This window comes from Rhinoderma darwinii, unplaced genomic scaffold (genome assembly GCF_050947455.1).
Source record: "Rhinoderma darwinii isolate aRhiDar2 unplaced genomic scaffold, aRhiDar2.hap1 Scaffold_677, whole genome shotgun sequence".
NCBI classification, from domain to species: domain Eukaryota; kingdom Metazoa; phylum Chordata; class Amphibia; order Anura; family Rhinodermatidae; genus Rhinoderma; species Rhinoderma darwinii.
Genome location: NW_027464235.1, coordinates 82,354 through 108,941, shown reverse-complemented (window position 1 = coordinate 108,941; position 26,588 = coordinate 82,354). Strand labels below are relative to the sequence as shown.

Here is a 26,588-nt window from a genome sequence, read left to right as displayed (position 1 = left end):
AATGGGGCCTCAGAGATAAAAGCCTGGGCCCAGGCAGTGTTGGTCAGTGCTGCTCAGCAGGCAGCACTGGACTGGACTGGATTACAGCTGATACAAGGTGTGAAGGAACAAGGGGTGGCTGTGGGTATGCACTTGCTGCCGCTGCCAGTGTTTATCTGCATGGCAGCAGGGCATTTGGGCGTTGCCAGGAAGGCGTTTTTATGTAGATTCCTCCTCTTTCAGCACTGCATTGTGGTGCAAGCAAAAGAAGCAAATCCTGTCTGGCTTCCTCTCCGGCCTTTATTCACCTCCCGTGTAGCTGTGAGTGTGTGAGCCTGCAGGGCCCCATGGAATTGCCTAGAAGTAGGCTGAATCGCTGCAAGGGCTGAACAGCAGTATCGGGCAGGCTCGGGCAACGCGCGGCCCGTTCGGGTTATCGCTTCTCGGCCTTTTGGCTAAGATCAAGTGTAGTACTTTAGGGTATTGCCTTGTTTCTTGGTCAGGAGGTGCCCTGGTACCCTTTTCCTTGGCCTGGGGGGATCGTTTCTCTTAGGAGAGACTTCACCCCTCTGCTGCTATTGGGGAGGAGGATTAGTCCAGGGCAACGGGGAGCGATCACCTGCCTGGTACTTCGGTACTGAAGGTATTCTTTGGAGATTGCTGGAATTCGTTTGGAGCAGGATGGAGGAAATTCCCGAATATATGCGTACCAGGAATGCTGTCCGGTTTTTCGTGGAGGAATCTGAGCGACAAAGGAAGGATCTGGAGTTCATCACAAAGGTTCTTTTGTTGGATTTCTTTCAGCTGGAGAGATCATGCATTTTGGCGGTGATGGACTATCCGAGGAGAGGGTGCTTTGACGTTACCTTCGCCACAGAAGAAATTTATGCTGTCTTTTTAGAACGCTTGAAGGAAGGTAAAAGGGACCCAAGACTTGTGGGTGTGAAGGTAACACCACATTTTGTGCCAAACAAAAAGTTGGTGGTTGTAAAAATGTTTTCGCCTTACGTGGATGAAGAGGACATTAAGTTATTTCTCAATAAGTTTTGTGAGGAGGTGGTGGGAAAGGGGAAAGTGTTTAACCCTTTTGGATTTTGGACTGGGAAGTGGAAATTTCTTTGTAAATTTGTGAGAATTGGTGAATCTAGAAACCTATTGTTTCCTCCAGCGCGGTTCAAGATTGGAAGTGCGTGTGGAAATTTATTTTTTCTTGGAATGGATATGTTTTGTTTGAATTGTAAAGAGTATGGTCATGAGAGAGAAGCCTGTGAGAAAGTAATGTGTACAAAATGTCTGCAAGAGGGACATAAGTATAATGAATGTCAGAAAGGGAAAGTATGTAATATGTGTGGAGAGGAGGGGCACATATTCAAATCGTGCCCAAAGAAAAGCAAACGTGAGGTACAAGAGGAAAATAAGAAGATAGTCAAAAGAAAGGAAGCGGAAGTTAGTTTGGAAGAAGGCAAGCTTCACAAATTGGAAGGAAGTGGGCAAAGTGATGAGAAAAAAAGGAAAAAAGCAGAGAGAAAGAAAAAAAGTGTCATTTCAGAAGAGGAAAGAGCAGAAAGAGACAGGTTATTGGAAGAAGTAGAGCAGTTACGTAGTAAAATTAATTTTGAAAAAATGCGGAGGAGGGTGCGGCTCTGTGTAAGAGAAAATTTACCAGGGTTTCTTGAAAGGTATGGTGTGCCAACGTGGTTAACGTGCATTGTAAACTGTGAGTGGGATGGTAATGATTTGCAGGAACATCTAGTGGATATGTTAGGAACTATTGCTGTTAAAAAAGGAATGTTTTTTTGATTTCTTAAGAAAAAAAAAGGAAAGAGGAAAACAAAAATTAATTGTACGTTTTCAGTTTTCATTGTGATGATCTAAGTCTTTTTTATTTTGAATTTTATGATTTTTAAGACGTGATCTGAATGAAAAAAAAAAAAAAAAAAAAAAAAAATCTGTTCTTATCAGTTTAATATCTGATACGTCCCCTATCTGGGGACCATATATTAAATGGATTTTTAGAACAGGGAGATGGAAATAGAACTTGCTCTGTCCACTCCACGCATTGACCTGGTATTGCAGTATTTCCAGGACCGGTGCACCCTTTCCTTATGTGTTGACTAAAATCAGATTCCAAAAGTGTTTTTTGTGTTTGCCATTGTTTCTGTCTTTCTGAAGGGATCTCCCCTTTTAATCCCATTATTTCAACACCTGTTGGACAATGCATGAGTGATAATGAGCTAATTGATTAAATGCAATTAATGAATACATTGCCACCTCTTGTTTTGTGTCGTCTGTGTGTCTGTGTTTCCGGCATTTCACATTGGAACAGCTCATTCACCTTCCTTGTCTTCTCTCCGCCCTCCCTTTTAGGTAAGTTAAAGAGCTGCACCTGAGCCAGCCACTGATTGATGCAGCACCACAGTCAAATAGTGGAGTGGAGTAGGGGAACAGCAAACAGCCATTAAAGCCGCCCGCCCGCCCGCCACAATGGACCTACCTGTGTACACTAGATGGATGTGATGGAATGTACTGTCGTCCCTACATTTCAAGAAGGAGTAAGAATTGCAGTTGCAACAAAGCCTTGCTTGCCTACAAAGAGAGCAGCAATTTGGATTTGTTACTATGTTACCTAGAAGAATAACAAACTGTGCAAGGATGGAGGTTGTAGGAGCAAGGAGAAGTTGTCTGTAAAGTTGGTGGATGCTTATTTTCCATTTTGCAGTCCCTTGTCTCCCTCTTGTGGCCTCCTGGAGGCAACTAGCTGTGCAAAAAAAGACAGCCTGGCGGCCGGCTGTTGCAGTGTTGCCCTCTCAGGCAACACTGAGTGACTGACTGAGCCGCACCGTCTTATATAAAGTTCAGACGGAACTTTGCACGTGTCATAGTGGAGCCCTGAGGAGCCAGAGCCAGCTTTCTGACATCATAATGGGGCCTCAGAGATAAAAGCCTGGGCCCAGGCAGTGTTGGTCAGTGCTGCTCAGCAGGCAGCACTGGACTGGACTGGATTACAGCTGATACAAGGTGTGAAGGAACAAGGGGTGGCTGTGGGCATGCACTTGCTGCCGCTGCCAGTGTTTATCTGCATGGCAGCAGGGCATTTGGGCGTTGCCAGGAAGGCGTTTTTATGTAGATTCCTCCTCTTTCAGCACTGCATTGTGGTGCAAGCAAAAGAAGCAAATCCTGTCTGGCTTCCTCTCCGGCCTTTATTCACCTCCCGTGTAGCTGTGAGTGTGTGAGCCTGCAGGGCCCCATGGAATTGCCTAGAAGTAGGCTGAATCGCTGCAAGGGCTGAACAGCAGTATCGGGCAGGCTCGGGCAACGCGCGGCCCGTTCGGATTATCGCTTCTCGGCCTTTTGGCTAAGATCAAGTGTAGTACTTTAGGGTATTGCCTTGTTTCTTGGTCAGGAGGTGCCCTGGTACCCTTTTCCTTGGCCTGGGGGGATCGTTTCTCTTAGGAGAGACTTCACCCCTCTGCTGCTATTGGGGAGGAGGATTAGTCCAGGGCAACGGGGAGCGATCACCTGCCTGGTACTCCGGTACTGAAGGTATTTCTTTGGAGATTGCTGGAATTCTTTTGGAGCAGGATGGAGGAAATTCCCGAACATATGCGAACCAGGAATGCGGTCCGGTTTTTCGTGGAGGAATCTGAGAGGCAAAGGAAGGATTTGGAGTACATCACGAAGGTCCTTTTGTTGGATTTCTTTCAGCTGGAGAGATCGTGCATTTTGGCGGTGATGGACTATCCGAGGAGAGGGTGCTTTGACGTTACCTTCGCTACAGAAGAAATTTATTCAGATTTTTTGGAACGCTTGAAGGAAGGTAAAAGGGACCCAAGACTTGTGGGTGTGAAGGTAACACCACATTTTGTGCCAAACAAGAAGTTGGTGGTCGTAAAGATGTTTTCGCCTTACGTGGAGGAAGAGGACATTAAGTCATTTCTCACTAAGTTTTGTGAGGAGGTGGTGGGAAAGGGGAAAGTGTTTAACCCCTTTGGATTTTGGACTGGGAAATGGAAATTTCTTTGTAAATTTGTGAGAATTGGTGAATCTAGAAACCTATTGTTTCCTCCAGCGCGGTTTAAGATTGGAAGTGCATGTGGAAATTTATTTTTTTTGGGAATGGATATGTTTTGTTTGAATTGTAAAGATTATGGTCATGAGAGAGAAACGTGTGAGAAAGTAATGTGTACAAAATGTCTGCAAGAGGGGCATAAGTATAATGAATGTCAGAAAGGGAAAGTATGTAATATGTGTGGAGAGGAGGGGCACATATTCAAATCATGCCCAAAGAAAAGCAAACGTGAGGTACAAGAGGAAAATAAGAAGATAGTCAAAAGAAAGGAAGCGGAAGTTAGTTTGGAAGAAGGAAAGCTTCAGAAATTGGAAGGAAGTGGGCAAAGTGATGAGAAAAAAAGGAAAAAAGCAGAGAGAAAGAAAAAAAGTGTCATTTCAGAAGAGGAAAGAGCAGAAAGAGACAGGTTACTGGAAGAAGTAGAGCAGTTACGTAGTAAAATTAATTTTGAAAAAATGCGGAGAAGGGTGCGGCTCTGTGTAAGAGAAAATTTACCAGGGTTTCTTGAACGGTATGGTGTGCCAACGTGGTTAGCGTGCATTGTAAACTGTGAATGGGATGGTAATGATTTGCAGGAACATTTAGTGGATATGTTAGGAACTATTGCTGTTAAAAAAGGAATGTTTTTTTGATTTCTTAAAAGGAAAAAAGGAAAGAGGAAAACAAAAGTTAATTATACGTTTTCAGTTTTCATTGTGATGATCTAAGTCTTTTTTATTTTGAATTTTATGATTTTTAAGACGTGATCTGAATGAAAAAAAAAAAATCTGTTCTTATCAGTTTAATATCTGATACGTCCCCTATCTGGGGACCATATATTAAATGGATTTTTAGAACAGGGAGATGGAAATAGAGCTTGCTCTGTCCACTCCACGCATTGACCTGGTATTGCAGTATTTCCAGGACCGGTGCACCCTTTCCTTATGTGTTGACTAAAATCAGATTCCAAAAGTGTTTTTTGTGTTTGCCATTGTTTCTGTCTTTCTGAAGGGATCTCCCCTTTTAATCCCATTATTTCAACACCTGTTGGACAATGCATGAGTGATAATGAGCTAATTGATTAAATGCAATTAATGAATACATTGCCACCTCTTGTTTTGTGTCGTCTGTGTGTCTGTGTTTCCGGCATTTCACATTGGAACAGCTCATTCACCTTCCTTGTCTTCTCTCCGCCCTCCCTTTTAGGTAAGTTAAAGAGCTGCACCTGAGCCAGCCACTGATTGATGCAGCACCACAGTCAAATAGTGGAGTGGAGTAGGGGAACAGCAAACAGCCATTAAAGCCGCCCGCCCGCCCGCCCGCCACAATGGACCTACCTGTGTACACTAGATGGATGTGATGGAATGTACTGTCGTCCCTACATTTCAAGAAGGAGTAAGAATTGCAGTTGCAACAAAGCCTTGCTTGCCTACAAAGAGAGCAGCAATTTGGATTTGTTACTATGTTACCTAGAAGAATAACAAACTGTGCAAGGATGGAGGTTGTAGGAGCAAGGAGAAGTTGTCTGTAAAGTTGGTGGATGCTTATTTTCCATTTTGCAGTCCCTTGTCTCCCTCTTGTGGCCTCCTGGAGGCAACTAGCTGTGCAAAAAAAGACAGCCTGGCGGCCGGCTGTTGCAGTGTTGCCCTCTCAGGCAACACTGAGTGACTGACTGAGCCGCACCGTCTTATATAAAGTTCAGACGGAACTTTGCACGTGTCATAGTGGAGCCCTGAGGAGCCAGAGCCAGCTTTCTGACATCATAATGGGGCCTCAGAGATAAAAGCCTGGGCCCAGGCAGTGTTGGTCAGTGCTGCTCAGCAGGCAGCACTGGACTGGACTGGATTACAGCTGATACAAGGTGTGAAGGAACAAGGGGTGGCTGTGGGCATGCACTTGCTGCCGCTGCCAGTGTTTATCTGCATGGCAGCAGGGCATTTGGGCGTTGCCAGGAAGGCGATTTTATGTAGATTCCTCCTCTTTCAGCACTGCATTGTGGTGCAAGCAAAAGAAGCAAATCCTGTCTGGCTTCCTCTCCGGCCTTTATTCACCTCCCGTGTAGCTGTGAGTGTGTGAGCCTGCAGGGCCCCATGGAATTGCCTAGAAGTAGGCTGAATCGCTGCAAGGGCTGAACAGCAGTATCGGGCAGGCTCGGGCAACGCGCGGCCCGTTCGGATTATCGCTTCTCGGCCTTTTGGCAAGATCAGGTGTAGTATTTCTGCATCTGGTTTTGTTGGGAGGTGTCCGGGGTACCCTGCTCCTTGGCCTTGGGGGATCGTCTCTTTTCACAGAGAGACTTCACCCCCTTGCTGCTATTTGGGGAGTGGGCTTAGCCCCCGGACAACGAGTTGCGATCGCGCCTTACCCAAGAGGTCAACCGGCCTTGAGGCGTTTTTTCTAAGAGCGTTCCGAGGGCGTTTATCGGGCTTCGTAGGTGTCTGGGGTACCCTAATCCTTGGCCTTGGGGGAGGGTTCCACTTAATTGTGGAATCTGAGCCCTTGCTGCTATAAGGGACAGGCTTAGCCCCCAGGCACTGAAAATGCCATTCACATTTGGATTTGCATCCGGGGACACCCGGTTGCGCCAGTCCGTCCGCATCGAGGTGGAAGAAGGCCATCGCCAGCGGAAGAACCTTCGCTTCATTGTGGAGGTGATTCTGCTGGACTTCCTGGGGCTCAAGCGGGCGGACATCCTGTGTCTCAACGACCAGGAAAGCCGCGGTCGGTACACCGTATCCTTTACGGCCGCGGCATGTTGCGACAACATGCACAAAAGATTGTCTGATGCGGACCAGAGTGAGGAGCGGCTAAATGGACTGAACTTTTTATTCCTCTACGGGGAGGAAGAAGTCCCGCTCGTGATGTGCATGTTCAGTCCATTTGTCTCAGAGTGTGACATTGAAACCTTCCTCAGTCGTTACTGCAGGGAGGTCCGCTTCTCACATAAAATCTTGAACACCCAGAGCTTCTGGAATGGCAAAAGAAAATATTGGGTGAAGTTCCGCCAGGATCCCAATGGCATTGGAGGCTTACATCACCCACCCCAGAACTTTGCCATTGGGAAGAATCGAGGATTCCTATTTTACCCCCAGATGCCAATAGCCTGCCGGAACTGCTTGAGATATGGCCACACCAGAGAGCATTGTGACCGGCCCCATGTGGTGCAGTGTAACAGGTGTGGCCAGGTTGGACACGTAGCGGCAAAATGCAGTTCCGAGGTGTTGTGCAATCTGTGCGGCATGACTGGGCATGCTTTTAAAGATTGCCCCCGCAGAGCGAAATCTGGGCCACCCAGACCAGGGCCAGAGCGGCAGTTTGCAACATGTGCAGACGCCGCTGGTAATGCCCCAAAACGAGCATTGACGACTGAGGGGTCCAGGCCAAAGTCCTTCACAGCTCCATCGGGGGGCCCACCGATGTCAGCCTCGAGGGACGGCCATAGGGATTCCACCGGGTCCAGGCAGAGCAGGAGGAATTCTGACTCTGCTGGACATAAGTTGACCGGCACCTCTGCAAACAGGTCCTCTGCTCCGCCTGCAGTGGACCCTGTTGAGGCAGTGGTTAGCGACAGGCGTCGTGGCTCCGTAGGTTCTGCAGTAGGACCTGACGCCTGTCCCAAGAGTGTGGGCATGGAGCGGAGACACTCTGTGTCAGACGAGGGCTCCATTAAGAAAACCCTAAAATATGCTGGATTGGAGCCTCGTTTTGACCATTTCCGGTCAACGGGGGGGTCGGAGCAAAGTTCCTCCACTGCGGTTGTGGAGGGGCTTGCGATGAAGGCTCCCCGTAAGCAGGCAAAGGTTGCCAAGAGTGATGGGACCTCACAGGCCCCTGTGCAGCTGCCCAGGAAGGACATCAGCGATATCTTCAGCCAGGGGCCAGAGATGGGTGAGAGCGACTTCGAGGAGATGGATAGGAGCCATTCTGCAAAGAGACAGCGAGAGGAAGAGGAGTCCGGAGTTCGGAGGAAAGCTGCCTATCGGAGTTCGGATGAGAGCAGTGTGGGGGTTGGAGCCGCCCACGTATCTGGCTCTGACCCTACCAACATCCAAGATTTATTGACCCCTCAAAAAGGGGGTCCAGACTCGCAGCTGATCTCCGAGTACGACTCTTCTGGTTCGGATTCTGACCTCAACTAAGACTATGTTGGTTCCTATCAAAGTCGCCTCACTAAATGTGAGGTCCCTAAAGAGCCCTGTCCGCAGGACTGCTTTATTTTCATTTTTAGAGACTGTGGACTTTGACCTTTGCCTGCTTCAAGAATGTGGAATCCCTAATGACTTGGAATATCAAGATCTAAAGATGGACTGGAAACTAGGCCCCTCAGTCTGGTCTGGTGGAAATGACTGTCGCTCTGCGGGGGTTGGATTGCTCTGCCGAGGTCGTTTTATCTCCATCCAAACAGTGACTGAAATCATGCCCGGCAGAGCTATTTTAATACATTTGCTTTTTAATGGAATTTTAATTCGTGTTTTAAACGTTTATGCCCCTCCTACCAAACAGGAGAGGGCAGAACTATTAGAGATTTTACCATTGTTTTGTGTTGGGTCTACCCCCCTGCTGGTGGGTGGTGATTTTAACTGTGTGCGAGATGGAGAACACCGGCAGGGTGGGGATTTTAATCGAAAAATTGACCGTACTTCTTACCTGCTCAAGAATTTTATTGGTGATTTTAAATTGAAAGATTGCTGGAGGGAACTCTTGCCTGCGGACCCAGGCCCCACCTGGTCCAATGGAAGAGTGAGCTCCAGAATTGATTTTATTTTCACTTCTAATAGTTTTATTCCCAAAAAATGTTTGCTTTTAACAAATATTTTATCTGATCACAAGCTCCTTTCAGTGCACCTGGAGCTAGAGGGAGAGCAAAAAGCTTGTAGGGGTCCCTGGAGACTAAACACCACACTCCTGGAGGACCCCATCATTAAAGAGGAGTTTGTGCGGACCTACCAGTGTTGGCAGTCCCATAGAGCGCCCAGTCAGCCTATGCTACACTGGTGGGAGGGCATTAAACCCAAAATCAGAGCTTTTTTTATTCGAGCAGGTAAGAAGAAAGCAAAAGAGAAAAAACAATGGTTTTATGTTCTTAATAAACGTTTACATGTACTTTTTAAATTGAAGGAGATTGGTATGGATGTTGATGATGATATCTTAAATCTTAAAGCTGAAATAAAACATGCCATAGAAGAGAAAGGGAAACAAATAATTTTTAATTCACATGTAAAGCACCTCGAGGATGGCGAGAAGTGTTCCCGGTTCTTCTTCAAAAAGGTAATGGATAAACGAGATGTCATTTTAAACCTTGAAGGAGAAACCACTATGGTCGGCATTTTAAATTCTGCTTTTAATTTCTACCAATCTCTTTTTAACAAGAAAAATATTGATCCTTCCTTTTTAGAACATGTTCTTAATTCCCTTGATGCCAAGCTAGATATTTTAGACCAGGAAGTTTTATCCCGTAATATTACCTTGGAGGAACTTTTATTTGCTTTTAAAAGTTTTTCTAATGGGAAAGCTCCTGGGGAAGATGGTCTGCCCATCGAATTTTATCATGCTTTTTGGGAAATTTTAAAGAATGACATGTTTTTATTGTATAAGGAAGTTTTTATTACTGAAGAGCTGCCCCCTTCCTGGAGGAGGGGGATTGTGTCCTTAATTTTTAAAAAAGGTGAGAGGGACCAGTTAAAAAACTGGCGCCCTATTACTCTTTTAAACGTTGATTGTAAAATTTTAGCTAAACTAATAACAATCCGTTTTAAACCTTTTATTCATAAATTAATCCATCCAAACCAGGTATGTGGGGTACCTGGGAGGTCAATTACTGAGTCCCTGAATATTTTACGTGACATCATTTGGTATTTTAAAGAAAGGGGTCAAAGCCTTGCTATTTTATCCTTAGATTTCGAGAAGGCTTTTGACCGGGTCTCCCATGAATATCTTTTTATGGTTCTTAAAAAGATGGCTGTTCCTGAAATTATTTTAACACGTATTAAGCTTTTATATCGATCCTGTTTTAGCCAAATTTCTATCAACGGATTTTTAACTAAAGGTGTTCCTCTTTTATCAGGGGTGAAACAGGGGTGCCCGTTGTCTCCGCTCCTTTTTATTTGTGCCATAGAACCTCTGTTCACCCTAATAAGAGATGATAAAGTCATCAGAGGCGTGCCCATACCTGGAGGAAGGGGGAACCAGGTAAAAATCCTAGGCTATATGGATGACGCCACCGTCCTATGCCCAGACGCCGCTTCTATGAGACGGGCATTGAGGAACACCGGCTTTTTTTGTGAAGCCTCTGGTTTTAAATTAAACGTTGATAAGTGTGACTGTTTTTATACTGGTGTATGGGATTCTTCTGTGACACCAGGAGTTAACATGCAGCAGGATCAGATAAAAATTTTAGGAATTGTTTTTAATCAAGAAAACGATGGGAGACCCAATTGGGATTCAGTAATTGCCAAAATGGAAAAAAAGGTTTTAATGTGGAATTTGAGAAATCTCACCATGGAGGGAAAAGTTTTAATAATTAAATCTGTTTTATTACCCATAATGCTTTATGTAGCTATGGTTTTCCCTCCAACAATTTTATATATTAAAAAAGTGACCAGGATCTGTTTTATGTTTTTATGGGGTTCCAAAATGGAAAAACTAAAACGTGATTTTATGTACAGATGTAAGGACAATGGCGGGAGAGATGTTCCTAACCTTTTTAACTTCTTTTACATTAAATACTTTTGCTTCTGTTTTAAAATGTATAATTCTGATGGTATTTTTAGCTACTTTTTAAAGTACGCTACGGGCATGATTTTTAAACGATGGTTTCGTGTCCCTTTGAATTCTCCTGTGCTTCTGTGTCCCCCAAAACAATATGCGGTGCTCGAAAAAACTGTCAGGCTCCTAGGTCTCCAAGAATTGGAGCCTGGCATATTGGGGGACCAGAAAAAAGTGTCACTCTCCTGTAGGCGGCAGGAGGATACACTGGCAGTTTCAAATTTCTCACAGGCAAGGTCCAAGGTGGTGTGGCGGAACGTTTTCGGGAAATTTATGGCAAATGTGCACAAGGACCTTGCCTGGGCAATCGTTCACCAGTGCCTCCCTACTCGTGAATTCCAGCATAGGCGAGGACTGGTGGCGAGAGCCAAGTGCCCGAGAGACAGGTGTGGTGACGACGAGACGGTAATGCACCTGTTTTGGAACTGCCCATATGCACAGGAGGTTTGGAGGAAGGTAGGCCCATTGCTGAAATGGGCCTGCGGTCTTAAAGATCTTAAATTTGAATACGTGTTTTATGGTCTTTTTAACTGCCCAAGTTTTAAACAGCAAATGGTCTGTTGGATCATTTTAAACTGTTTTAAGAATGCCATCTGGAAGGTTAGGAACATTCTGCTTTTTAAACATGATTTTATTGACGTTAAAAATTGTGTGAAATATGCCCTAAGTGAAATGTATATTTATTATCTTAGGGACAAAAAGCAGCTAGGGGTAAAAGAAGCAACATCCATGTGGTGTTTGCAAATGTGGAATACCATAACATTGTAAATAAAAATGGTTTTATTCTTTTATGTCTTTTATGCCCTGTATAAATTTTATCCTGCTATTGTTCTGTACTTTTATTATAACATCTGTATTACTGGTCTTATTATTATTACTTTTGTATTCATTTAAATGTATGAATATTCATGTATTATGCTGTTGATTTTATCTTGTGGTTTCAATTTTAAAAAAAAGTCTGTAAAATATATTATTTTTGCCAATAAAAAACTTTGTTGAAACCTTATCTGTTCTTATCAGTTTAATATCTGATACGTCCCCTATCTGGGGACCATATATTAAATGGATTTTTAGAACAGGGAGATGGAAATAGAGCTTGCTCTGTCCACTCCACGCATTGACCTGGTATTGCAGTATTTCCAGGACCGGTGCACCCTTTCCTTATGTGTTGACTAAAATCAGATTCCAAAAGTGTTTTTTGTGTTTGCCATTGTTTCTGTCTTTATGAAGGGATCTCCCCTTTTAATCCCATTATTTCAACACCTGTTGGACAATGCATGAGTGATAATGAGCTAATTGATTAAATGCAATTAATGAATACATTGCCACCTCTTGTTTTGTGTCGTCTGTGTGTCTGTGTTTCCGGCATTTCACATTGGACCAGCTCATTCACCTTCCTTGTCTTCTCTCCGCCCTCCCTTTTAGGTAAGTTAAAGAGCTGCACCTGAGCCAGCCACTGATTGATGCAGCACCACAGTCAAATAGTGGAGTGGAGTAGGGGAACAGCAAACAGCCATTAAAGCCGCCCGCCCGCCCGCCCGCCACAATGGACCTACCTGTGTACACTAGATGGATGTGATGGAATGTACTGTCGTCCCTACATTTCAAGAAGGAGTAAGAATTGCAGTTGCAACAAAGCCTTGCTTGCCTACAAAGAGAGCAGCAATTTGGATTTGTTACTATGTTACCTAGAAGAATAACAAACTGTGCAAGGATGGAGGTTGTAGGAGCAAGGAGAAGTTGTCTGTAAAGTTGGTGGATGCTTATTTTCCATTTTGCAGTCCCTTGTCTCCCTCTTGTGGCCTCCTGGAGGCAACTAGCTGTGCAAAAAAAGACAGCCTGGCGGCCGGCTGTTGCAGTGTTGCCCTCTCAGGCAACACTGAGTGACTGACTGAGCCGCACCGTCTTATATAAAGTTCAGACGGAACTTTGCACGTGTCATAGTGGAGCCCTGAGGAGCCAGAGCCAGCTTTCTGACATCATAATGGGGCCTCAGAGATAAAAGCCTGGGCCCAGGCAGTGTTGGTCAGTGCTGCTCAGCAGGCAGCACTGGACTGGACTGGATTACAGCTGATACAAGGTGTGAAGGAACAAGGGGTGGCTGTGGGCATGCACTTGCTGCCGCTGCCAGTGTTTATCTGCATGGCAGCAGGGCATTTGGGCGTTGCCAGGAAGGCGTTTTTATGTAGATTCCTCCTCTTTCAGCACTGCATTGTGGTGCAAGCAAAAGAAGCAAATCCTGTCTGGCTTCCTCTCCGGCCTTTATTCACCTCCCGTGTAGCTGTGAGTGTGTGAGCCTGCAGGGCCCCATGGAATTGCCTAGAAGTAGGCTGAATCGCTGCAAGGGCTGAACAGCAGTATCGGGCAGGCTCGGGCAACGCGCGGCCCGTTCGGGTTATCGCTTCTCGGCCTTTTGGCTAAGATCAAGTGTAGTATCTGTTCTTATCAGTTTAATATCTGATACGTCCCCTATCTGGGGACCATATATTAAATGGATTTTTAGAACAGGGAGATGGAAATAGAGCTTGCTCTGTCCACTCCACGCATTGACCTGGTATTGCAGTATTTCCAGGACCGGTGCACCCTTTCCTTATGTGTTGAATAAAATCAGATTCCAAAAGTGTTTTTTTGTGTTTGCCATTGTTTCTGTCTTTCTGAAGGGATCTCCCCTTTTAATCCCATTATTTCAACACCTGTTGGACAATGCATGAGTGATAATGAGCTAATTGATTAAATGCAATTAATGAATACATTGCCACCTCTTGTTTTGTGTCGTCTGTGTGTCTGTGTTTCCGGCATTTCACATTGGAACAGCTCATTCACCTTCCTTGTCTTCTCTCCGCCCTCCCTTTTAGGTAAGTTAAAGAGCTGCACCTGAGCCAGCCACTGATTGATGCAGCACCACAGTCAAATAGTGGAGTGGAGTAGGGGAACAGCAAACAGCCATTAAAGCTGCCCGCCCGCCCGCCCGCCCGCCCGCCACAATGGACCTACCTGTGTACACTAGATGGATGTGATGGAATGTACTGTCGTCCCTACATTTCAAGAAGGAGTAAGAATTGCAGTTGCAACAAAGCCTTGCTTGCCTACAAAGAGAGCAGCAATTTGGATTTGTTACTATGTTACCTAGAAGAATAACAAACTGTGCAAGGATGGAGGTTGTAGGAGCAAGGAGAAGTTGTCAGAAGAGGCTGGACGCAGCCGCAGGGTTAAGGGAAGCCGGCATGACCGTCCTGGTAGGGAAAGGGTTAATGAGGTGAGGGAAAGTTGGGTTGGAAGGAGCTGAAGGAGGGACGGGGAGGAGTTAAGGGGGACGGGGGGGGCTGTTACTGCGCTTCCCGCTGTTTCTCGGCATTGAGCCGGAAGCAGCGGGAGGAGTAACATAGAGTAAGCAAGCTCCCCGTTGCCCGGTTTTAAGAAATGGCAGAAGCCATTATGTTAGAGCGGCTGCGGGCCGCTGCTGTGCACCACGGTCCCGGATGGCTAGAGGAGACCGTGGCTGCAATAACGAGGATCCCGGACGCCGTTTCGCCACGTCGGGCACGGCGTTCGGGGTCTGTTGAAAGGGACAGGCTCCCCTCCCCCGGCACCCTTACGAGCATGGCTATGGCGGCGGGGGGGGAGTCGGCAACAACCGCTCCTGCGCTGGGCAGGCAGAGAGCGGTGCCGGGGGTGACGGCGATGCAGGCTGGGTCGACCCGTCCCTCTCGGCGGTCCCGACCTCCAGAGCGCCTCAGTCCGGAGGTAGTCCCGCGGACACGGCGTCGCAGAGGGAGCCCGATCCCGGACGCTGCAGGCCAGGCAGCTGGGAGGACCGCCCCTTCCCAGGCCCTGCGTCCTGGCAGGAATCCCAGGCCGCGACGGGGTCCGGCGGTAAGCAGGGAGTCGCAGGCTGGGCTCCCTGTCACCCCTCCCCCATCAGATGGAAGACGTGGAGAACAAGGTACGGCCGCCCCGCATGGTGATGTTCCGGCCAGGGGGCAGGCTTCGTCAGGATCGTCTAGACGGACGCCTAGAGCTGCAGCGACGTCGAGGCAACAGGTCCGGTCGGAAGTCTGGGTCCCGGCGGTCGGGCGGCAGGTTGCCGGCCCATTGGTCAGCGCGTCCTCATCCCCGTTCCGAAGAGGTCGTTGGGAGGGACAGTCGTCGGCGAGAGAAGAACTGGAGGAAGGTGAACTGGACGTGTATCGTCGAGGTCAGGATGGTCCGGCTGACGGGAACACAGCGCCTGTGCAGCCCGGTGAGTGTATAACTCCATCATTGTCTTATCCAGCGATTTTTATGTCGGGTGTCGGCGGGGGGGCTGCTAGCATTGCATCGGGGGCTGGTAGTGGCGCGGGCGGACGCGACGGAGCGGGTTTGGCAGATTTAGTGGGTTGCTTACGGGAGCTGGTGGGGCGCCTGGATAGGGCCGCGGCGCCGGTAGTAACGGAAGTGTCTCCTGCGATAGTTTGGGAAGGCCCCAGGGACGTGGGATCGTTACAGGCGCGTCCTGCGGTGGCGGTTAGAGAGGCGGTCGCGGTGTCGGTACAGACCGAGGCACAGAAGGACGGCGATCGAGTGCGTATGGACGATCGTGCTCGGGGGGAGGTGTATGTTTGTTTTGAGGGTCCGTTGGGTGCGCATTTAAAGCAGGAGGTGCGCGATCGGATCTGGAAAGACGAATATGTTTAAATTTTTTCTCTCTTGCCGCTGGCTAAATTTAATTTGGATAAGAGCAAGCGGGATGAGAGTAAAAAGGACGAGGAGGAACGGCGGCGGTATAGGCTGATCCCGCAGACGTTCGTTAATTGGTCGCAGGCGTTCGCCATATTGGCTAGTGTGATAGGGGAAAAGGCGCCGGAAAATTGTTCGGCGCTGTTTTGTTATTTTGATGCCATTGGGGAGGCTCATAGGGCGTATGGGGGTCAGGCGTGGCTGCGATATGATGAGCAATTCCGTCAGCGGAAGGCGGTTCGGCCGGCGATTCGGTGGGACCAGAAGGATATTGCTCTCTGGTTACGGGTTACGGCTCCGGTTAGGCAGCCCTTTCCCGGGAGCGGTGGCCAGGGAGGCCAGTCTAGTCAGAGTGGACAAAGCGGCGGGGGAAAGGCGGGGTTTTGCTGGCAATTTAATGAAGGTCAGTGCAAGTTCGGGGCCACGTGCAAGTTCAAGCACGTGTGCTCCGAGTGTAATGGTGCATCACACGGGGCGGCAAAATGCCTGCGAAAAAAGAGGTCAGGGAACCAGCACGGGACTGGTCAAGGGGGTGTCGCCGGTGAGGGTGGAAAGGATGGCCCCTTATCTAAATGAGTATCCGGATAGGGCGGCGGCTAAGTTGCTTTATGAAGGGTTTCGTGTTGGGTTTGTTATTCCTCCACCTCCTTATGAGGTTCCGGTTACGCGGAGGAATTTAAAATCGGCTTACTTGCATGCGGAAGTCGTGTCGGAAAAGTTGTTAAAAGAAGTTTCGTTGGGTCGCATGTCGGGGCCATTTGTTGAGTCGCCGGTAAAAGATTTAGTTGTGTCCCCTTTGGGTATTGTCCCTAAACGCGAGCCCGGAAAGTTTCGTTTGATTCAACATTTATCGTATCCCAAAGGTTCGTCGGTAAATGACGGGATTGATCACGAGTTGTGTTCCGTAGTTTATACCTCATTCGATAAGGCGGTGGGGTTAGTGCGGGCTGCGGGTCCTGGGGCGCTGCTAGCAAAAACTGACATCGAGGCGGCGTTCAGGTTGTTGCCGGTTCATCCAGAAAGCCAACGGCTGTTGGGTTGTTTTTGGAATGGGGCTTTTTACGTGGATCGGTGCCTTCCGATGGGGTGTTCCCTTTCTTGTGCATACTTCGAGGCGTTTAGTGGCTTCGTGGAGTGGGTAACGAGGGGGGCATCCGGGGTCGACTCGTTGATCCATTACTTGGATGATTTTTTGTGCGTTGGCCCGGGGGGTTCGCCGGTTTGCGGTAATTTGCTTTATGCACTACAGAAGGTGGCAAGGGATTTTGGGATCCCTTTGGCGCCAGAAAAAACGGAGGGCCCGGTAGCGACGATTTGTTTTTTGGGAATCGAAATAGACTCGGTGGCAATGGAGTGTCGTCTCCCGGCGGATAAGTTGGGTGCTTTGAGGCTGGAGGTTCGACGGGCTTGTAGAAGGAAGAAAATGTCGCTGAGGGAGCTTCAGTCGCTGCTGGGGAAGTTGAATTTCGCTTGCCGGATTATGCCGATGGGAAGGGTGTTTGGTAGAAGGTTGGCGGCGGCAACGGCGGGAGTGCGTGCGCCGCATCATTTTGTGCGGCTCAAGGAGGAGCACCGAGCTGATCTTCATGTTTGGGATGACTTCTTGGGCCAGTACAATGGTCGCTCGCTATGGATGGCCCCAGCGCAGGATACGAGTGATTTGAATATTTTCACGGATGCGGCTGGGGCGGGTGGCTTTGGAGCTTACGGGGGAGGTCCGTGGTGCGCAGGTCAATGGCCGGCTAGCTGGGTGTCCAGTGGACTCACGCGGAATCTGGCCCTGCTCGAGCTGTTTCCCATCGTGGTGGCGGCTACCATTTGGGGGGACAGGCTCAGGGATAAGAAGGTCCGTTTTTACTGCGACAACATGGGGGTGGTGCTTGCCATTAACAACATCACGGCGTCTTCTCCTCCGGTAGTTCAATTGTTGCGACATTTAGTGTTGGTGTGTTTGTCGTTGAACGCGTGGGTGGTGGCGGTGCATGTCCCGGGTGTACGGAATTGTATTGCTGATGCTCTTTCTCGCTCGCAGTGGGACCGGTTTCGGCAATTGGCCCCGGGAGCGGAACGTCTCGGTTTGGCTTGTCCGGAGCATCTTTGGGATCTGGTATCGGTCCCGTAGAGCAGCTGTTACAAAGGTCTTTGGCGCGCACGACGTGGAGTGCTTATGCTGCTTGTTGGAGGCAGTGGGAGGAGTGGGTAAGAGAGTTGGGTGACGTCAATACGGATAGAGACAGGTTGGTGGCACTTTTGTATTGGTTAGGGGATGCCTGGGAGGCGGGGTTTTCAGTAGCGAAGGTGAACCGGTTCATATCTGCTGTGGCGTTTGGGCTTAAGTTGCGGGGCTTGCGGGATGTATCGAAGGAATTTCTGGTATCGCAGGCTTTGAAGGGGTTGCGCAGAGGTAGGGTGGAGGCGGATAGTAGAAGGCCGGTGTCGTTTGCTTTGCTTGGCTCGTTGGGGGGTTCATTAGCATCGGTATGTCGTTCTTCAGATGAAATGGATCTGTTCCGGTTGGCTTTTTCGTTAGCGTTCTTCGGAGCATTTAGAATAGGTGAGTTGGTGTCGCCAAGTACTAAACAGGCAGGGGGGCTGAGATCTGGGGAGGTGAGCCTTTTTGCAGATCGGCTGGAGGTATGGTTGCGTAGATCTAAAACTGACCAAGTAGGGAAGGGTAAACTGATAGTTTTGTTCGCTCTCCCGGGGTCGGTCATGTGTCCAGTGGAGTGCATGCGGGGTTTTACGAGAAACAGGGGGTCTCCAGATTTGCCTTTGTTACGTCATGAGGACGGGTCGTTTTTGTCCAGGTTTCAGTTTGGAGCTGTATTTAAAAAATGTTTGACGGCAGTGGGGGTTGCGGCAGGCTCATATTCATCTCATTCCTTCCGGATTGGCGCAGCAACGGAAGCGGGGCGCTGGGGGTTGGATGACGAGGGGGTGAGGCGTATTGGTCGTTGGGAGTCTAAGAGGTTTAAGTCCTATGTCCGCCCCCATATGTTGTAATTTTGTTGTTTATGTTTGAAAATGTTATATGGTGGTGCCTAACTGTGTTTTCCGTTTCAGATTCGCCTCCTTGTCTGGTGTGGTTGATGGGTCATTCGTACGTGCACTGGGGGGCTTTGAGGGCGGACGTCCGCCCGGATGGTCGCCAGTTGCGCATTCCGCGACAGGATGCGGTTGTGCATTGGCTGGGTTTTAGAGGTATGTCTTGGAACAGGGTGTTGGCGGAATTCCAGACATATGTGCGGCTTGATAGGGTTCCGGAGGTTCTAGTGTTGCACGTGGGTGGGAATGATTTAGGAGTCCGCCCTTTTCGTGAGTTGGTGCGGGATATCAAACATGATATGTTGTGTTTGTGGGTATCTTATCCCAAGTTGGTGGTAGTGTGGTCGGACATAGTCCCAAGAAAGCATTGGCGGTTAGCTAGATCGGTGGAGAGAGTCAATAAGGCTCGCATAAAAGTTAACCGGGCGGTGTCTCGTTTTGTGGCAAAGAACGGGGGCATTTGCGTGAGGCATAGGGATTTGGAGTCAGGAGTGGGGAATTTCTGGAGAAGTGACGGGGTTCATCTGACCGAGGTTGGCATTGATCTTTGGAGCTTGGCGATAGCAGAAGGCATAGAAAGGGCGGTGGTGGTGTGGAGGAACTCACAGGCTTAAGGTGGTCAAGGCCTGTTTCGCGGTGGCGGGGGGAGTCCTTGAGGCCAGTCAGTACAAAATGGTGGGGGGGTCGCATCGGGGGTATGCGTCCCCCAAAAAAGGTACATGGTTGAAGACTTCATCGGGTGTTATCCCTTTGAAGTGGTCTTCTGGTAGAAGGTATATCACTTGAAGGCTTCATCGGGTGTTATCCCTTTGAAGTGGACTTCTAGTGGTCGGTATATCACTTGAGGGCTTCATCGGGTGTTATCCCCTTGAAGTGGACTTCTAGTGGTTGGAGCCATCTGCAGAGGTGAACGGTGCTTCCGAGCTGGTTTACGGCTGGAGGTAATTGGTGGTTTGCAGATGGCTAATTCGGTGTGTTCTTGAAAGGAACATCTGAAGGGGCTTCAAGGACTTCCTCTGCTCGGGTTAATGTTAACGTTTAATTGTTATTTATGATTCTGACCCATGTTGGGTCATGTGAATTATTAGGAGGAATTCTCTGGTGGATTCCTAACTAGTTATCCGAATGTTTCGGATTTAAATTGTTTCTATAAAACTGTGAAATTAATAAACGGCTGCTGTGGCCATTTCACATCCAACCTCGGTGTCATGTGTCTTTACTAAATGGGGTCTTACTCCTTCTTGAAATGTAGGGACGACAGTACATGCCATCACATCCATCTAGTGTACACAGGTAGGTCCATTGTGGCGGGCGGGCGGGCGGGCGGGCGGCTTTAATGGCTGTTTGCTGTTCCCCTGTAAAGTTGGTGGATGCTTATTTTCCATTTTGCAGTCCCTTGTCTCCCTCTTGTGGCCTCCTGGAGGCAACTAGCTGTGCAAAAAAAGACAGCCTGGCGGCCGGCTGTTGCAGTGTTGCCCTCTCAGGCAACACTGAGTGACTGACTGAGCCGCACCGTCTTATATAAAGTTCAGACGGAACTTTGCACGTGTCATAGTGGAGCCCTGAGGAGCCAGAGCCAGCTTTCTGACATCATAATGGGGCCTCAGAGATAAAAGCCTGGGCCCAGGCAGTGTTGGTCAGTGCTGCTCAGCAGGCAGCACTGGACTGGACCGGATTACAGCTGATACAAGGTGTAAAGGAACAAGGGGTGGCTGTGGGCATGCACTTGCTGCCGCTGCCAGTGTTTATCTGCATGGCAGCAGGGCATTTGGGCGTTGCCAGGAAGGCGTTTTTATGTAGATTCCTCCTCTTTCAGCACTGCATTGTGGTGCAAGCAAAAGAAGCAAATCCTGTCTGGCTTCCTCTCCGGCCTTTATTCACCTCCCGTGTAGCTGTGAGTGTGTGAGCCTGCAGGGCCCCATGGAATTGCCTAGAAGTAGGCTGAATCGCTGCAAGGGCTGAACAGCAGTATCGGGCAGGCTCGGGCAACGCGCGGCCCGTTCGGGTTATCGCTTCTCGGCCTTTTGGCTCAGATCAGGTTTATTGCCTGGTCTGGGCCGGGGGTTCGGTCTTTCGTGGAGTCCTATCCGACGTTTTTGGGAGCGATCATCGTGCCGTTGGGCATTCCATTTCAAGATGGCAGCTGTGCGTAACACTATCCGTTTCGTGGTGAATGAGCAGAGGAGAGACGAAGTTGATACTGGACATATCATTGAGAACATCCTTCTGGACCTGGCTGGAGTTAAGTTGGTAGAGGTATTCTGTATCCAAGCTTTCAGCAATATTGCTACATATGATGTATCCTTTTTTGAGGCCGCCTACTGTTTAAACGTTTTTCAGTTGCTAAAGGAAAAACACATGCATGAGGCATTAACATCCATTGAAGTGCAACCTCTTTTTTCTACAGTGGAGAAATGTATAACAATTCATATGTATAACCCATTTTTGGATAGAAGGCTGGTCAGGGCTTTTTTAGCTCATTACTGTACCCATGTTAGAGGTGGTGTGGAGCAGAAGAACCTATGGGGAGTCTTTAATGGTGATATCAAGTACTGGGTCAGGCTGAAACCTGACTCCAGCTGTATTGGAGGAGTGATGAATCCTCCTGCTAATTTTTCCATTGGTGGGAATAAGGGATATCTGTACTACCAAGATATGCCATGCTTTTGTAGATCATGTTTTTCCTACGGGCATACCAAAGATGCATGCAAAGGCAAAGTTTGCAGAAATTGCAAGGAAACAGGACATGAGGCTAGTGCATGTATTTCCCCATCCAGGTGTGATATTTGTGGTTTGCCTGGTCATACCTGTAGGAAATGTCCAAAGGTGTTTCCTTTCTTAGGACAAGAGAGAAGAACATGGGGCAGACAGGTGAGAACAACAAGTTCCCTTGCTGCCTCTTCTGAGGTAATTTCAGAGCCAGCTGGCAATGTTTCTGTGGCTGCTTCTCAGGACCCTGGGAAAGCTGGATTAGGAGAGGTTCTAACCTCACATACTGACAGCATGGAGTTGGGTGTGGTCCCTCCTGCAGAGCCAACTGTTGATGAGACACCTGGGGTTATACCTATGGAAGGTAAAGACACAGCGCCACCTAGTGGGTGTGCATACCCTGATAACGGTGCAAGTATGCAAATTTTGTCCTTTTCTAGCCCAGAGTCAAAAATGGACGATTCAGCAAAAGTGGAGTGGTCAATATCGGAGGAGGACGAGAAGGAGGCCAGGATGCCTAGTGCCACTAGTGCGGAAATCTTCCATAAAGTTGTCTCAAAAAGGGGGAAGTCTGGAAAGGCGGTGAAGAGACTTAAGATAGGCTTATTGGAAGATTCTGCTCATGCAAATCCTTTTTCTTTGCTGGATAGTGACTCCAGTTCTAGCCCTAAGTCATCTGAGGTGGCCTCAGAAGTACCCAGCTCTCCTGGGGAAGGTTTCCTCAGTGAAGTCAATGTGGCAAATTTGGAAAGAGCGATGTATTTCCCTGGGACGTGATATGTTCTGGTTTTTTCCATGGCTTTCCATTGCACTAACAATACTATGCCCGCATGTCTTTGAGATTAAAAATTGTCTCACAAAATGTACGGGTGTTCTCCTCTGCTCACAAGCGTGCTGCAGTCCTGGACTTTTTGGCCTCTAAGGGCAGTGACATTGTTTGCGTACAAGAATGTGGTTTGTCAAAAATGCCTAGGAAAGAAGAATGGAAGTTTGGGGAAGCAATTTGGTCTTTTTCTTCCACAAATAGGAATGATGGAATTGGTATTCTTTTTAAAAATAATGAGTTTGTCATCAAACAGACTCAAATTATACAGGAAGGAAGATGTGTCTGTGTGTTACTATCCTATAAGGGGTGGCAGTTTAGGCTAATTAATATCTATGGCCATGCTGTGAAAACTGATAGGTTGGCACTTTTTGATTCTTTAAAATTTTTTCTTCATGGTAAAGTTCCTGTAATTATTGTTGGTGACATTAACTGTATCCTGGAGAAGCAGGCCCGAGCTGGGTCCACAGAGTCTAATGTGGATGTCACTGGAGTTTTGTGGAATAAAATTTTGCAGGACTTTGCTTTGCAGGACGCTGTCACCAGGAAACCAGGTCCATTTACTTACCATGCCGATGACGGAAGAACAGATTCTCGTCTGGACTTTTTCTTTTTTTCTATTTCAGCAATGAAATGTGTAGATTATGCGCAGGAGAGAGTGTGGTTTTCAGATCACGAGTGTTTGTTGGGGGTTTTTGTTATAAATAATTTCTTTTATGGTAGAGGGGTATGGAAGATGAATGTTAGTTTTCTGAGTGATGAAAGGGTGAAAACTAGGTTTGGGAAAAAATATGGGTTTTGGGTTAGGAAGAAAAGTTCTTTCTCTAATGTGTGTGAATGGTGGGTATGGGTGAAAAAAAAGATTGGTGGTTTCTTTAGACAGATAGGGTATAGAAGAGCGAGAAGGAAAAGATTAGAATATTCACGCTTTAATATGCGGATGACGTTCCTTCAACAATGTAAAAATTTGGGTATGGATGTAAGACACGATTTGGAAAAAACAAAAAAAGATATTAAGGAGTGGTTCCGAGAGAAAGGGAAAGAAATAATATTTAGATCTAAGGTGGAGGTTAGAGATAATCACGAGAAGTGCACTAGATTTTTCTTTAAAAAAATGTGTGGTGGGAAAAGTGGAATGAATGTGTTATTGGATAAGGATGATAAAGAGGTGTTTGGTAAGGATGTGATTGATGTGGTGTCTGATTTTTATAAACAACTGTATGATTTGAAGAAGTGTGATCTGGGTGATGATGAGGAGTTTTTGGATATTGTGGGTAATTTTGTTCCTGAAAGTGAATATGAGTCTTTGCTTGGTGAGATTATGGATGGTGAAGTAAAGGATGTGGTGGGAAGTATGGCTAAAAATAAGTCTCCAGGGATCGATGGAATACCAGCTGAGTTCTATGGGAAATATTGGGATATAATTGGGAAGGATGTTATAGATGTTATGAGAGTGTTGTTTTCTGGGATGAATATGTGTGATGTGATGAAGAAGGGTATGGTAGTTTTGTTGCATAAAAAAGGAGATAAGAGACGGTTAGAAAACTGGCGACCAATTACTTTGCTTAATACGGATTATAAAATTTTTGCCAAGCTGATTGCGAATCGTATGAGGAATGTTATTGGGTGTGTGATTGATGAGGATCAGGTATGTGCGGTACCGAAAAGGAAATTGCATGAGAATGTGGCGTTGGTGCGGGACATGCTTGAGGATTGTAAGGGTCGGAATAAGAAGGTGATTGTGTGTGCGTTAGATTTTGAGAAAGCGTTTGATCGTGTGGCGCATGTGTTTTTGTTCAAAGTGTTAGAGAGAATGGGTTTTCCGGTTCAGTTTGTGAGTTTGTTGAAGAAATTATACGCGAATGCAAAGAGTTGTGTGCAGGTGAATGGGTTTTTTTCAGAATCATTTAGTATTATGTCTGGTGTGCGACAGGGTTGTCCGTTGTCTCCCATCCTTTTTATTTGTGCGATTGAACCATTGTTGCAAATGATTAGAAATGATAAGGTTGTGAAAGGTTTGGTGGTGCCCGGGTGTGATGGAAAGCGTGTGAAAGCTTTGGGATATATGGATGATATTTGTGTATTGTGTGATTCAGTGTATGATATGTCCAGAGTGAAGTTGATTGTAAATATGTTTTGTATTGCGTCTGCTTTTAAAATAAATTGGGGTAAGAGCAAATTTAAATTTTTCTTCAGTAATGAACGGGTGAGTGATCCTGATATGGAACAGGTGAATGGTGTGAAAATTTTGGGTATTGTGTTTGATGATGAGTTGAAAGGGAGAGAAAGTTGGGATGAGTTAGGTGGTAGGATTGTGAGAAAGTTGGAAATGTGGAGAATGAGGGATCTTTCTTTTTCGGGGAAGGTTTTAATTGTCAAAAGCATTATTCTACCTATGATTTTATATGTTGCTTTGGTTTTTCCTCCTGCTGTTGCTATGTTAAAAAAAGTGAATAGAGTTTTGTTCCTTTTTTTATGGGGGAGCGGGATTGAGAAGGCAAGGAGAGAAATTCTAATGAAAAGCAGACGTAATGGAGGCTTGGATTTCCCAAATTTGGAGATTTTCATTGGAATTAATTGTGTACGTTTTTTTGTTGAGCTTTTATTTAAAGAATCCAAGGCTTCTAGAATGTCGAAGTATTTAGCTGGAACGGTGATTCAGCGTTTAAGGTGGGAAAAACGGAATTTATGTAAACCAATTGCTTTTCAGTGCACAGGGTGGTATTTGTATGTAGAAAAATTTATCAAAAAATTCCAGCTAGAGGATGTAAGAATGGAGAGATTTCTGAGTGAAAAGAATGTTGTGAGAAGTATGTGTATGAATAATGTGATGTGTTCTGTAAATGGTTTGAATTCGAAGGAGTCTAAGTCTGTGTGGAAGAAGATTGTTACGTATAATGTCTCAAATAAGCAGAAAGATTTGTTATGGATGTCGGTACATGGAGTGTTGCCTGTAAGGAGTGTTCAGAAAAGAAGAGGTTTGGTTGCATCTGAAAGGTGTCCGAGAGAAGGTTGTGGGGATGATGAGGATGTGAGTCATGTGTTTTGGTCGTGTAAGCATGCAAAGGATGTTTGGAAAAAGTTGAGTGGGTTGTGTGAAGAATTGACTGGTTTGAAGGTTTTGACGTATGAAATTGTCTTGTTTGGTTTGTGTAGTTTGGGTAGTGAAAAGGATAGAGTGTTGTGGATTTTTCTGACTTGTGTGAAAGAAGTATTGTGGAATACGAGGAATTTGAATGTGTATAAAAGAGAAGTATTTGAGATGGAGGATGTGGTTAGTATGGTATTGGCTAAATTGTATTTTTATTATAAATGGGATCTAGAAAGAGGTATGGATGCGGAAGGGATATGGCGAATGTTGAAATGGAGGTATTTAGTTTGAGGAATTTGTTTGATTTATCTTGTATTTGATGGAAAAATAAAATAATGAACCAGAGTGATGAGATTTTTTGAAAAATAGAGAGGTGGTTTGAACAACTACAGTTCTCGGTTTTATTCAAAAAAACCTGAATGGTTTAATAAAAAAAAAAAAAAAAAAAAAAAAAAAAAAAAAAAAAAAATCTGTTCTTATCAGTTTAATATCTGATACGTCCCCTATCTGGGGACCATATATTAAATGGATTTTTAGAACAGGGAGATGGAAATAGAGCTTGCTCTGTCCACTCCACGCATTGACCTGGTATTGCAGTATTTCCAGGACCGGTGCACCCTTTCCTTATGTGTTGACTAAAATCAGATTCCAAAAGTGTTTTTTGTGTTTGCCATTGTTTCTGTCTTTCTGAAGGGATCTCCCCTTTTAATCCCATTATTTCAACACCTGTTGGACAATGCATGAGTGATAATGAGCTAATTGATTAAATGCAATTAATGAATACATTGCCACCTCTTGTTTTGTGTTGTCTGTGTGTCTGTGTTTCCGGCATTTCACATTGGAACAGCTCATTCACCTTCCTTGTCTTCTCTCCGCCCTCCCTTTTAGGTAAGTTAAAGAGCTGCACCTGAGCCAGCCACTGATTGATGCAGCACCACAGTCAAATAGTGGAGTGGAGTAGGGGAACAGCAAACAGCCATTAAAGCCGCCCGCCCGCCCGCCCGCCACAATGGACCTACCTGTGTACACTAGATGGATGTGATGGAATGTACTGTCGTCCCTACATTTCAAGAAGGAGTAAGAATTGCAGTTGCAACAAAGCCTTGCTTGCCTACAAAGAGAGCAGCAATTTGGATTTGTTACTATGTTACCTAGAAGAATAACAAACTGTGCAAGGATGGAGGTTGTAGGAGCAAGGAGAAGTTGTCTGTAAAGTTGGTGGATGCTTATTTTCCATTTTGCAGTCCCTTGTCTCCCTCTTGTGGCCTCCTGGAGGCAACTAGCTGTGCAAAAAAAGACAGCCTGGCGGCCGGCTGTTGCAGTGTTGCCCTCTCAGGCAACACTGAGTGACTGACTGAGCCGCACCGTCTTATATAAAGTTCAGACGGAACTTTGCACGTGTCATAGTGGAG

At 46.7% G+C, this 26,588-nt stretch overlaps 3 non-coding genes and 4 pseudogenes across 3 annotated transcripts; all 7 read left to right on the top strand.

The window, feature by feature from the left end:
* The first annotated feature begins 414 nt into the window (after positions 1-414).
* On the top strand, positions 415-525 carry LOC142728485 (U2 spliceosomal RNA; annotated as a pseudogene).
* Positions 526-1,875: 1,350 nt separating this feature from the next.
* On the top strand, positions 1,876-2,080 carry LOC142728479 (U2 spliceosomal RNA; annotated as a pseudogene).
* Positions 2,081-3,314: 1,234 nt separating this feature from the next.
* Positions 3,315-3,425, top strand: LOC142728484 (U2 spliceosomal RNA; annotated as a pseudogene).
* A 1,351-nt stretch (positions 3,426-4,776) lies between these two features.
* Positions 4,777-4,967, top strand: LOC142728463 (U2 spliceosomal RNA). The gene has a single exon (XR_012877606.1). It is a non-coding gene; the product is annotated as a U2 spliceosomal RNA (small nuclear RNA).
* A 6,792-nt stretch (positions 4,968-11,759) lies between these two features.
* On the top strand, positions 11,760-11,951 carry LOC142728460 (U2 spliceosomal RNA). The gene has a single exon (XR_012877603.1). It is a non-coding gene; the product is annotated as a U2 spliceosomal RNA (small nuclear RNA).
* Positions 11,952-13,189: 1,238 nt separating this feature from the next.
* Positions 13,190-13,380, top strand: LOC142728465 (U2 spliceosomal RNA). The gene has a single exon (XR_012877607.1). It is a non-coding gene; the product is annotated as a U2 spliceosomal RNA (small nuclear RNA).
* Positions 13,381-25,595: 12,215 nt separating this feature from the next.
* Positions 25,596-25,798, top strand: LOC142728480 (U2 spliceosomal RNA; annotated as a pseudogene).
* The last annotated feature ends 790 nt before the right edge of the window (positions 25,799-26,588 follow it).